The following is a 10208-nucleotide window of genomic DNA, read 5'->3' on the forward strand; positions in this document are numbered from 1 at the left end:
TCTGCCTCTATCCTCTCCGACCGTCGATGGACGGAGCACCACGACAGTCGCCCCCAGTTACCAACGCCACCATCATCACACCGCCTTCCACTCGAGAAACCAGCTAGAACGCCATCCCCTCTGCTTTAGCTTCCTCTACAGTCTCCACCACCACCACTTCCAATCGGTCGACCATCGTCCTGCCGCCAAGCTCACCAGAGCTCCGGTAACGTGAGTTTTCTATTATTTTTCTTTCCTCTGAAATCCCAGTCCTGGTACTCGTTGGTTCGCTCAGGTCATTTTCATCTGTTATGATCGATCCTGGTAAGTTTTGAATTAACTTCGTTGGAAAAGTCGTTGAGAACCAAGATCGAACAATGAAATCCATCTAAAATCTGCTTGAACGGGTTGGTTTCGGCGGGTTTGGTTCAGATTAGATTTCGATTCGTGCAGGCTATGTTTCGGTGTGTTTGGGTTAGAATTTGACCCGTTCGGGTCAGTTCTGTTGGTTAGGATCGATCTCGGGCGTATATTGAATAGTTTTAGTTGCTTTACGAATTGGTTATTAGAATTGAATTTCGGGTTTCAATTTCTCAAATACCGAGCTGGACAGATTTGTCGTTGGAGCTTAAGTCGAGGTTGTCGGAGGCGGGTTTTCTTTATCTCATCGAATAATATTGGTCAAAGAGCAGTTTAAGGTCCATCCCTCAACTCTATATTCTTGTTATTGTCTAAAATGTGTTTAATTTTTGTGATTGTGTGTGATGTGATCGTAGTTGGTGAGTTTTATCGACGTTATGATGTCATGATTTTTGTGTTCACGGTGTGTTTTTTCTGATGATATATGAAACGAATTGGAGTAATTTTGGAGTAATTGGTAAAAACGAAGCTAGCGGGGGTTGGAATCGAGAAATTGATAAAAGTTGAACGTAGATTAATATTGGTTTGTTGTCTTTTTTTGCTCCATTCGGTACAAGTAAAATGCGATAGATTTATGTCATGTTGAAATGGATAGGCAATATAGGTTCGGGTAGGCAAGAATTTAAGATTGACGTTTTGGTTGAATGTTGGAATGTGCATGTGAATGTTTCTTTCTAGTTTACCGTATTTAATTCAATTGTATAATTTGGCCGGAGAATGCCCCAAAGTATCTGTATGTATATTTATTCACCGGGGAATGCCCCGAGGTGTCAAGTACGCGGAGGATGTTCGTGGTGAAGGCCCGAGGCGTCGGATAAGGCATTCGAGCTTGGTCTAGATTTAGTTTATACTAGGAATTATATTTTCGTATTTTTTTTCTATTTGTCAGACTGTATAATTGGACTGGACTTTACATTTTTGATTTGTTTTGTTTTATTTATTGTTTGATTATTTTGCGTGCTTTTGTGTGGTTTATACATTTCGTAATGCCAAAATAGTTGATACGCTCTGCCAAGCGACCGTGGTCAAACCACGAGATCGAGGGGTGCCTAACACCTTCTCCTCGGTCAACAGAATTCCTTAGCCGGAATCTCTGTTCGCAAACCAGTATTAAAGAGTCAAAACCCTTTTGAAAAAGGATATCCATGGGTGACTCGGCACACCCGATTTATACCGAGTGGCGACTCTGAATTTTGATTGTTAAAAATAATCCTTTTTCGAAACAAATTTTCATCTTTTGTCACTTTAATAATTAAAACCCTTTCGAACTTAAAATATACATCTTTTGAGCACGTGAAAAAAGGGGTGTGATAGCTTCTGGCGACTCTGCTGGGGAACATGACAAGTTTTCAGAATTCGAGCTATTTTGGAGTCGTATCGACTTTGTTTGGTATTACGAATGTATAAGCACTGTTTGTGGTTATTGTTCGTGTTATTTTCACTTTTGTGCTTTTTTCGTGCTCTTTGTTTATAGTATTTATCCTATGTGTTACCGCATTATATCTGTCATCATGAGTCCACCCCCCGTCCTTCTTTCTGCAACAAGTTCGTAGTACACGTGTTGTACACAACCTCTAGTTGAGTCACCCTTATTTTAGGGGGGGAGCCGTCGGTGTTATGGAGTAGGTGGAAATCAAAGAAGCCACTATCGACCATACGCTCCCTCGAACAGCCTTGTTAGTGAACCACAACGTAGGTTAGCCTTTAGGTCATGCTTATGTTCATCATACGGAGACCTAGCGGGACCCACATGGCCCTTTGTAGGAGACTCCCCTTTAAAGCATCCCTGCGCCCTAACTGCTGCATTTTTAAGGGTAACGTGGTCATTTGATAGACTGATTTTGGAAAATATATATAAAATTGTTAGGAGTAAGGTGTGTAGGCAAAAATGAAAAAGAATAAAATTAGAAAAAGTGAGTCGAAAAGAATGAAAAAAAAAAGAATTTCGCAGTTTATTTTAGAATTCTTTATGGCTTTTGTTCTTCACAATCCAAAAACTCAAAAAAGATTTTTTTTACGTTTTGCATTTGTCTTCTCAAAATACCTTAAAAGTGAAAGTGTCTCCTAAGTTAGGGTTAATTTATTAGTTAATCGTTAATTGTCCAATCTGGATGAACTACGCATACCTGATTCCCTTCCCTTGGGTTGGGATACGTAGGCAACCCTCGATGGGTCCGGTAATTCTTTGTGTTGGCCTTTGTCTATTATTAGCCTAGGTCTCTCGCCTCGTAATCTAGAGTTGTTTGCCAAGCAGACTGATTTCACTCAGTACTTCTGTTCAGCAAATTAGAGTCATGAATGTGGTCTGTCCCATCGACATATGTTTGCGTCAAAAATCCCAAGGGTTGGGAATCTTCTACTCCTGTCGAAGTTTTTGAGATAACGTCTTATGTGTTATTATAGGATGGATTTATCCACTAAGTCTAGAGTTCTTATGGTTGTCAAGGTGCCCAAAAAGTTAATCAAATGGTGGGAAATGTTTAACTATGTTGATCAGCAGAAACTGGTTAAAATATTAGGTGATCTTACGGAACTTCTGCATGTTACCCCTCGTCCAGATTTAATAGAGGCTTTGTTGACCTTTTGGGATCCAAGCAGTTTGGTATTCAGGTTTGGGGAATGTGAAATGACTCCTACTTTGGCAGAAATATCCGGTTTGTTGCATTTGTCCTATATCGAGAAAGATATGATCCGAGCACAAAATCATACTGGCGTGAGATTTTTGCAGTCTTGTGGTTTAAAAAGTAAGGGTATGCATTTGAGTTGTTTAAGTGATTCGTGGGTCTCCTTAGACTTTTTGTTCGCTAGATTCGGGCCCTCGGAAGGTTTTGATTGCTTTTGGGATGAATTTTATGTGACTAAGGAGAAGTGGGAGAAAAAGCGTCTTGAAGTCTTCATCCTCGCTTTGTTAGGTACTTTAGTGTTTCCACTAGAAGAAAGACGTATTAATACCCTTTTGCAATCTGTGGTGATGACCCTATTTCATAGGGATCAAAATGACAAGGCCATTAATCAAAAGGGAAGGTTCACTCTCATACCCATGATCTTAACAGAAATATATAAGGCTTTAACTGAAGTGAAGGGAGGAAGGAGATTTTTTTAGGGCAGTAACCTGATATTGCAGTTATGGATGATGGAGCATTTACATGTGCCTTCTTTAGTTAGACCAGATGTGTTAGATCATTGTATTCCTAATCGAGTGAAAGCCATGGACTCCAGGTTGCGTTTGGATAAATTCTCGCGACCCGTGGGATTCGAGGCTTGGATTGAATTTCTTGAATCAAGAATCGGGGATAACATTTTGTGGACTTATCTGTGGTTTCAACCGAAGATAATCTTGTTGGGTTGTCAGACGCAGCTCCCTTTAGTCATGATAGGGCTCAAATGCACTAGACCATACAGTCTTTCTAGGGTAATGCGCCAGTTAGGTAGGCTGCAGGACGTGCCACCAGCAGTGGATCTTCTGAAGGATGTTGAGTACTTCAAGGACCAAGCTTTAGGCGAGAGCAAGTACGAGCAGTTTTGGAAGCATGCGACAAAGCTAGGTGTAGACACACTCAAAGAAAGTTTGGATAATCTGGGGTACACTCAGGGATATGGGGTCTGGCTTCAATCTATCCCTCGGGGTATCAGTCAACCCTTACCAGAGCAGTTTAGAGGGAGAATACAGGAAGAATGCATAGTAGACGACCATCAAGATGAAAGTGTAGGGTCCAAAGTGGAAACGCTGAGAGTTCAGTTAACAGATTTGTTCAAGACGGTAGAAAGGTGTCAGAATAATCTTTCCAAGTGCACTCCTCATGAAGCAGGAATACAGGCCCGAAGCTTCCTCCCCGGTATCAGGGTGTCTTTACAGGATATGCTACAAAGTTTAAATGGGAGAAAGAGAACTTCAGAGGCAGGTTTATATTAGCCAGGGTGATCACGCAGAGCACCAGTCTGAAAGAGCACTTCTTGTCTTTATTCAGTTTGAGTCTTTTATGTGTCTGTCATTGTAGGGTGGTGTCTGCTTTAAGACGAAGTCAAGTTATTTTTGGTATTAGAGTCTTTATTAGTAATTTCACCTACGTCGTCTTAGGGGTCTATAATTTTGTTTCGTATATGTTGTTTCGTTTTAAAGTGGTCCCAAACTTTTGCACGTTTTTGTTGTTTTCTTTCTTCAAAATTTTTTGATGTTACGTCTTGCCTTGGTTTGTTTATTTTCGTTTTCGCAAAAAAAAAAAAAGTGGGTAATGTTTATGCATGCTGCCCGAACTACGCAAGATCTGATTCATGTACAACATGATACGTAGGCAACCTACTTTTGGGTTCGATCTAATCATTTTGTTTCATTGTTTTTCATTATTTTCCTCTTTTAAAGAAAAACAAAAGTCATAAAGAATGATAAAATAAAGGCAGATAACGAGAGAAAAGAAAAGAACAGAGATTGATACGAAAAAAAAAAGAAAAAAAAATAATAATAATAATAATAATAGGTGTAGATAAAAATAAGTGTAGATAAAAATCGGGATGATGTTAAAATGACCTCGCTACCCTCAAAGCTGGTAAAAAATGAACATGAATTTAGGACAATTTTACCAATGTGATTCCCATGTTTGTTGTGTGCCCTAATCCTAACGGATGTCTTCTTTGATGAGCATGTTCTTTCAGATAACAGTGGAAGGTTTGCAGCACTCTGGCTAGTCACCCATACTTCACTAGATCCAAAGCGAAGCTCGCCATGGCTAGCAAGGAGATTGAAAATTCGCTCATTGACCCAGATCAGGATCACAGGAAAGAAAGTTCTGAACACAATGATGAGGTAGTAAGGCTCAGGCAACAATTGATAGATTTACACCAGGCATGGGCCAGCGGAATGCCTCCTCCTCCGCTCCCTGAAGGTCTTGGGAATATCTCTAATTGCCCACCGCTCTCTCAAGCGCAATTCTCTGCTCTTACTGAGTCACCTGAGCACGCGCCAGGATTCACTTCGCGACATTATTATCCTGGCAATTCTGGAGTGCCCTTGGCAGCTCCCCAATCAAGACCGGCTGCTCAGCTAGCGCCACCGATCACACCGGTATTCGTGGTTCCGCCACCACATGAAACTCCCGTATATGTTGTGCGTCCCACAATGAGGCTTCCTAGGTCTGCCAATGAGCCAGTACTGAAGGTTTCAGATAGTCAGTATTATGCCCCGGAGCCTACTTTGCAAGTGAATGAACTGTATGGGTACACTCAGCCGCCTGCATTTCCATTTGATACGGAGAAACCTGTCGCAGCAGAGGAACAGGATATCATAGCCCGAAAATTGAAAATTTTGGAACAAGCTATGAGGAATTTGCAAGGAATCGGAGATTATAGGAGTGTTTCCTATAAAGATCTTTGCATGTTCCCAGACATCAACCTCCCCCCCCCGGTTTTAAGATGCCTAAGTTCGAGAAGTATGCAGGACACGGTGATCCCTTGGCATACTTAAGATGTTATTGCAACCAGTTGAGGGCTGCAGGAGGAAAGAAAGAACTGCTCATGGCCTTCTTTGGCGAGAGTCTTTCAGATCTGGCCTCAGAATGGTTTATCGATTGAGACATCGATAAATGGAACAGCTGGGATGATTTGGCTTCTGAATTTGTTCAACATTTTCAGTACAACATCGACCTGATTCCGGACAAAAAATCCTTGGTCAATATGAAGAAAAAGAGCACTGAAGGTTTTCGGGAATACGCGATAAGGTGGCATGAATAGGCCGCTAGGGTAAAGCCTCCAATGAAAGAAAGTAAGTTGGTAGAAGTTTTCATTCAGGCACAGGATGAGACCTATTTTCAATATTTACTTCTGGCAATGGGAAATTCTTTTATGGAAGTCCTCAAAATGGAGGAGATAATAGAGGACGGAATTAAGACCGGACGAATAGTGAGTTTTGCCGCATTAAAAGCCACCACACAAGCGATTCAAGGTGGATCTGGAGCATTTGGAGGTAAAAAAAGAAAGAGGACGTGGCGACTGTCGTAGCTGGAACCCATTCCTATCCCAAATGACCACCTCGCCCCTATCCCCAATCCCATGCCCAAGTCTACACCCAAGCTCCATATATTCCTCCCCACCATTACTACCCTCCACAAAACCCTATATATTCCATTCTGCCACCCCCATACCCAGTATATAGCGTGCAGCCATATGCCCAAACCCCTTCTTACCCGCAGTGCCGCGCGCAAGCTCCACAAAATCACCCATTCGCTCCACCAAATTACCAAAACCCCTCCAAACCAAATTTTCAGCCTAGGCCCAAGTATAAGAAGGAAAAGGCGGTCAAAAATCAATTCACACCTCTTGAGGATTCATATGCTAGCTTGTTTGATAGGTTGAGAAAGTTGAAGGTTTTGAGCCCAGTTCAAGAAAGGCTTTCAAATCCATCGCCGAGGAATCTCGATTATTCTTTAAGGTGTGCGCACTATTCTGATATGCCAGGCCATGATATCGAGAAATGCTGGCATTTAAAGAGAGTTGTCCAAGATTTAATTGACACAAATCAGATGCTGGTCCAGGCCCCGGAGGGTCCAAACATTAATCAGAATCTGCTGCCAACCCATACTGAAGCTAATATGTTAGAATTAATATATGATGGGAAAGAGTCTTCGAGGGGTTATAAGCCTATTGTCAAGATACAGACCACTGAGGAGAAATTGGTGAATGTAGCAGAGTCTTTGAAAGCAATGTCATTGAGCCAGGAAGGAATGAGAGAAGATAAAGCCCAAAAAAACACAAAGAAATCCCTGATCACAGTATAGGGCGCCCGAAGGTATGTTGATTTAAGTCAGGATAAACCTAAGTTGACAGTGGTAGGAGCTCTGAGTCAGCCTATCTTGACAGTGAAAGGAGCACTGGCAGCGCCTATTGTCCTCAAATCAGTGACCCAACCTCCGATAGTTGATACAAAAAGAGTTCCCTGGAATTATGGGTGGACTGTGATGACCTATCACGAGAAAGAAGTCATAGAAGATGTAGATGAGGTAGGGGTTTGACTAGGTTAGGAAGATGCTTCGTGCCTGAAAGCTTAAGAAATTACAAGCCAACGGTGAGTGGACCGTTATCTATCAAAAAACCTATCACCGAAGAAGAAGCCGAAGAATTTTTTAAAAAGATGAAACTGCCAGAGTATTCAATATTTTGAAGAAAACCCTGCTCAAATTTCCCTTTTATTTTTGCTGTTACACTCGAAGGAGGATCGTGATGTTTTACTGAAGGTATTAAATGAAGCATATGTTCCTAGGGTAGGGAGATTACAATCAACCAACTTGAGAAAATGGTTGGAAAAATCTTTGAGGTCAATCGGATCAGCTTTCCTGACGATGAATTTCCTATTGAAAGTATAGGGCATAATCGGGGCCTTTACATTACAGTGAAGTGTGAAGATTTCTACGTCACTCATGTTATGATTGATGGAGGTTCAGGTGCAAATATTTGCCCTATTTCTACTTTGCAAAAGTTAAATATTGGTGCTGACAGGATCAGGCCCAACAATGTATGTGTTAGGGCTTTCGATGGTGCAAAATCAAATTCCATTGGAGAAATAGAACTAATGTTGACCATAGGGCCTGTTGAGTTCGCCATAAAGTTTCAAGTATTGAATGTAGAATCCTCTTACAATCTGTTGTTGGGAAGGACGTGGATCCACAAGGCCAAGGCGGTTGCATCTACACTGCACCAAATGATTAAGTTTGAGCATGACAGGCAAGAAGTAGTTATTCATGGTGAAGGAGATTTGTCAGCCTACAAAGATTCTCCCTTGTCTTTTATTGAAGAAAATAACATAGAGAAGACATTCGTCTATCAAATTTTTAATACAGTACCATTGAATCGTATCCTTGAATGGCAGGCTATACCGGGACCGCAATTGTCTTCTGCTTCTATCATGATGGTGAGTGAATTTTAGAAATACGGATTTGAGCCAGGAAAGGGTTTGGGAGTGTCTCTGCACGGTATAGTTTATCCCATATGTCCGAGTGATAACGTGGGCACGTTTGGTTTGTGATTTGAGCCTACAGCTGAAGATCTGAAGAAAGCCAAGGGAAGGAAAAAGGAAATATGGTCACTCCCTCGCCCAATGCCACTACTCAGTGAATCATTTGTTAAGAGCGGTGTCACGAAGCATGTGGAATTTGAGGTTGAATTGGTTGATGACTTTCAGAACCTTTGTATTGAAGTTGATATGGTCGAAGCAGGAGAAGGTACCAGTATGGCAGACGTGTAATTCATAGGTCCAGCTGTCCGGCTCAATAATTGGGAAGTCACTCCTCTCCCTGTCAGGAGGGAGTTTTGGTAGTTTATTTTGTTTTTCTTTCTGTTTATCCGAGTTATTTCAGGGTTGTAATTAAGATTTTAGTTTGTTTATGTTATGTTGGCATCTATGTTTAAACCCTTCTATCTTTTTATTTAATGAAATACAATGTACCTTTTGTTTCGTGTCTAATATATTTCGTTTTTATTTTCTTACACAGTTCTTTTTATGCTGATTCTAATGACATGACATGCATGCAGAATTTTCAGCCTGATCTTAAGATCCAAACTAATCAAGATGTAATGAAGAAGGATGGGGAATATGATGAAGAAAAAGCACTAGAAGAAATAAGCAAAAAGTTGGAACAGTTTGAAGACAAACAGAATCCTAATTTGAATGAGACTGAGCTAATAAATTTAGGGGATCAAGAAGATGTTAGGGAAACTAAAATCAGTGTACATGCTTTGCCATAGCTAAAAGATGGAAAGATTCAAGCATTAATTGATTACAAGTATGTTTTTGCATGGTCTTATGATGATATGCCTGGTTTAACCACTGAATTAGTGGCTCACAAATTGCCAACTGATCCCGCATTCCCTCCTGTTAAACAAAAGTTGAGGAAATTTAAAACGGATGTAAGTATTAAAATTAAAGAGGAAATCATGAAACAACTTGAAGCCAAAGTAATTCGAGTAGCTCGCTATCCCATTTGGTTATCCAATATTGTTCCCGTACCAAAGAAAGATGGCAAAATTCGAGTGTGTGTTGATTATCGTGATTTGAACAGAGCAAGTCCAAAATATGATTTTCCACTGCCCAACATCCACATTTTGTTAGACAACTGTGCTAAACACGAGGTTGCCTCTTTTGTGGATTGCTATGTCGGATATCACCAGATCATTATGGATGATGAAGACGTGGAGAAGACATCTTTTATCACACCATGGGGAACTTATTATTATCGAGTGATGCCGTTCGATTTGAAGAATACTGGAGCAACATAACTGAAGAATGTCAGGAAGTGTTCGATCGAATCAAAAGATATTTGTCAAATCCACCCGTGCTGGTACCCACGGAGCCTAGTAGGCCTTTGATCTTATATTTATCAGTCATGGACAATTCTTTTGGTTGTGTCCTGGGTCAACATGATGTCACGAGAAAAAAGGAGCAGGCTATTTATTATCTTAGCAAGAAGTTCACCACTTATGAGGCTAGGTATACTCTTCTTGAAAGGACGTGTTGTGCCCTAACTTGGGTAGCACAGAAGTTGAAGCATTATCTCTCATCCTATACTACTTATCTCATCTCCCATATGGATTCTTTGAAGTATATCTTTCAGATGCCTATGCCAACGGGTCAATTGGTAAAATGGCAAATATTGCTTACCGAGTTCGACATTGTATATGTGACTCGAACCGCCATGAAAGCCCAAGCCTTGGCAGATCATCTTGCTGAGAATCCCATCGATGAAGAGTACGAGCCATTAAAGACATATTTTCCTAACAAAGAAGTGTCGTGTATCGATGAAGTCGTTATAGATGCTGATCCAGGT

The sequence above is a fragment of the Capsicum annuum genome, unplaced genomic scaffold (assembly GCF_002878395.1).
Source record: "Capsicum annuum cultivar UCD-10X-F1 unplaced genomic scaffold, UCD10Xv1.1 ctg76606, whole genome shotgun sequence".
In the NCBI taxonomy this organism is placed as follows: Eukaryota; Viridiplantae; Streptophyta; class Magnoliopsida; order Solanales; family Solanaceae; genus Capsicum; species Capsicum annuum.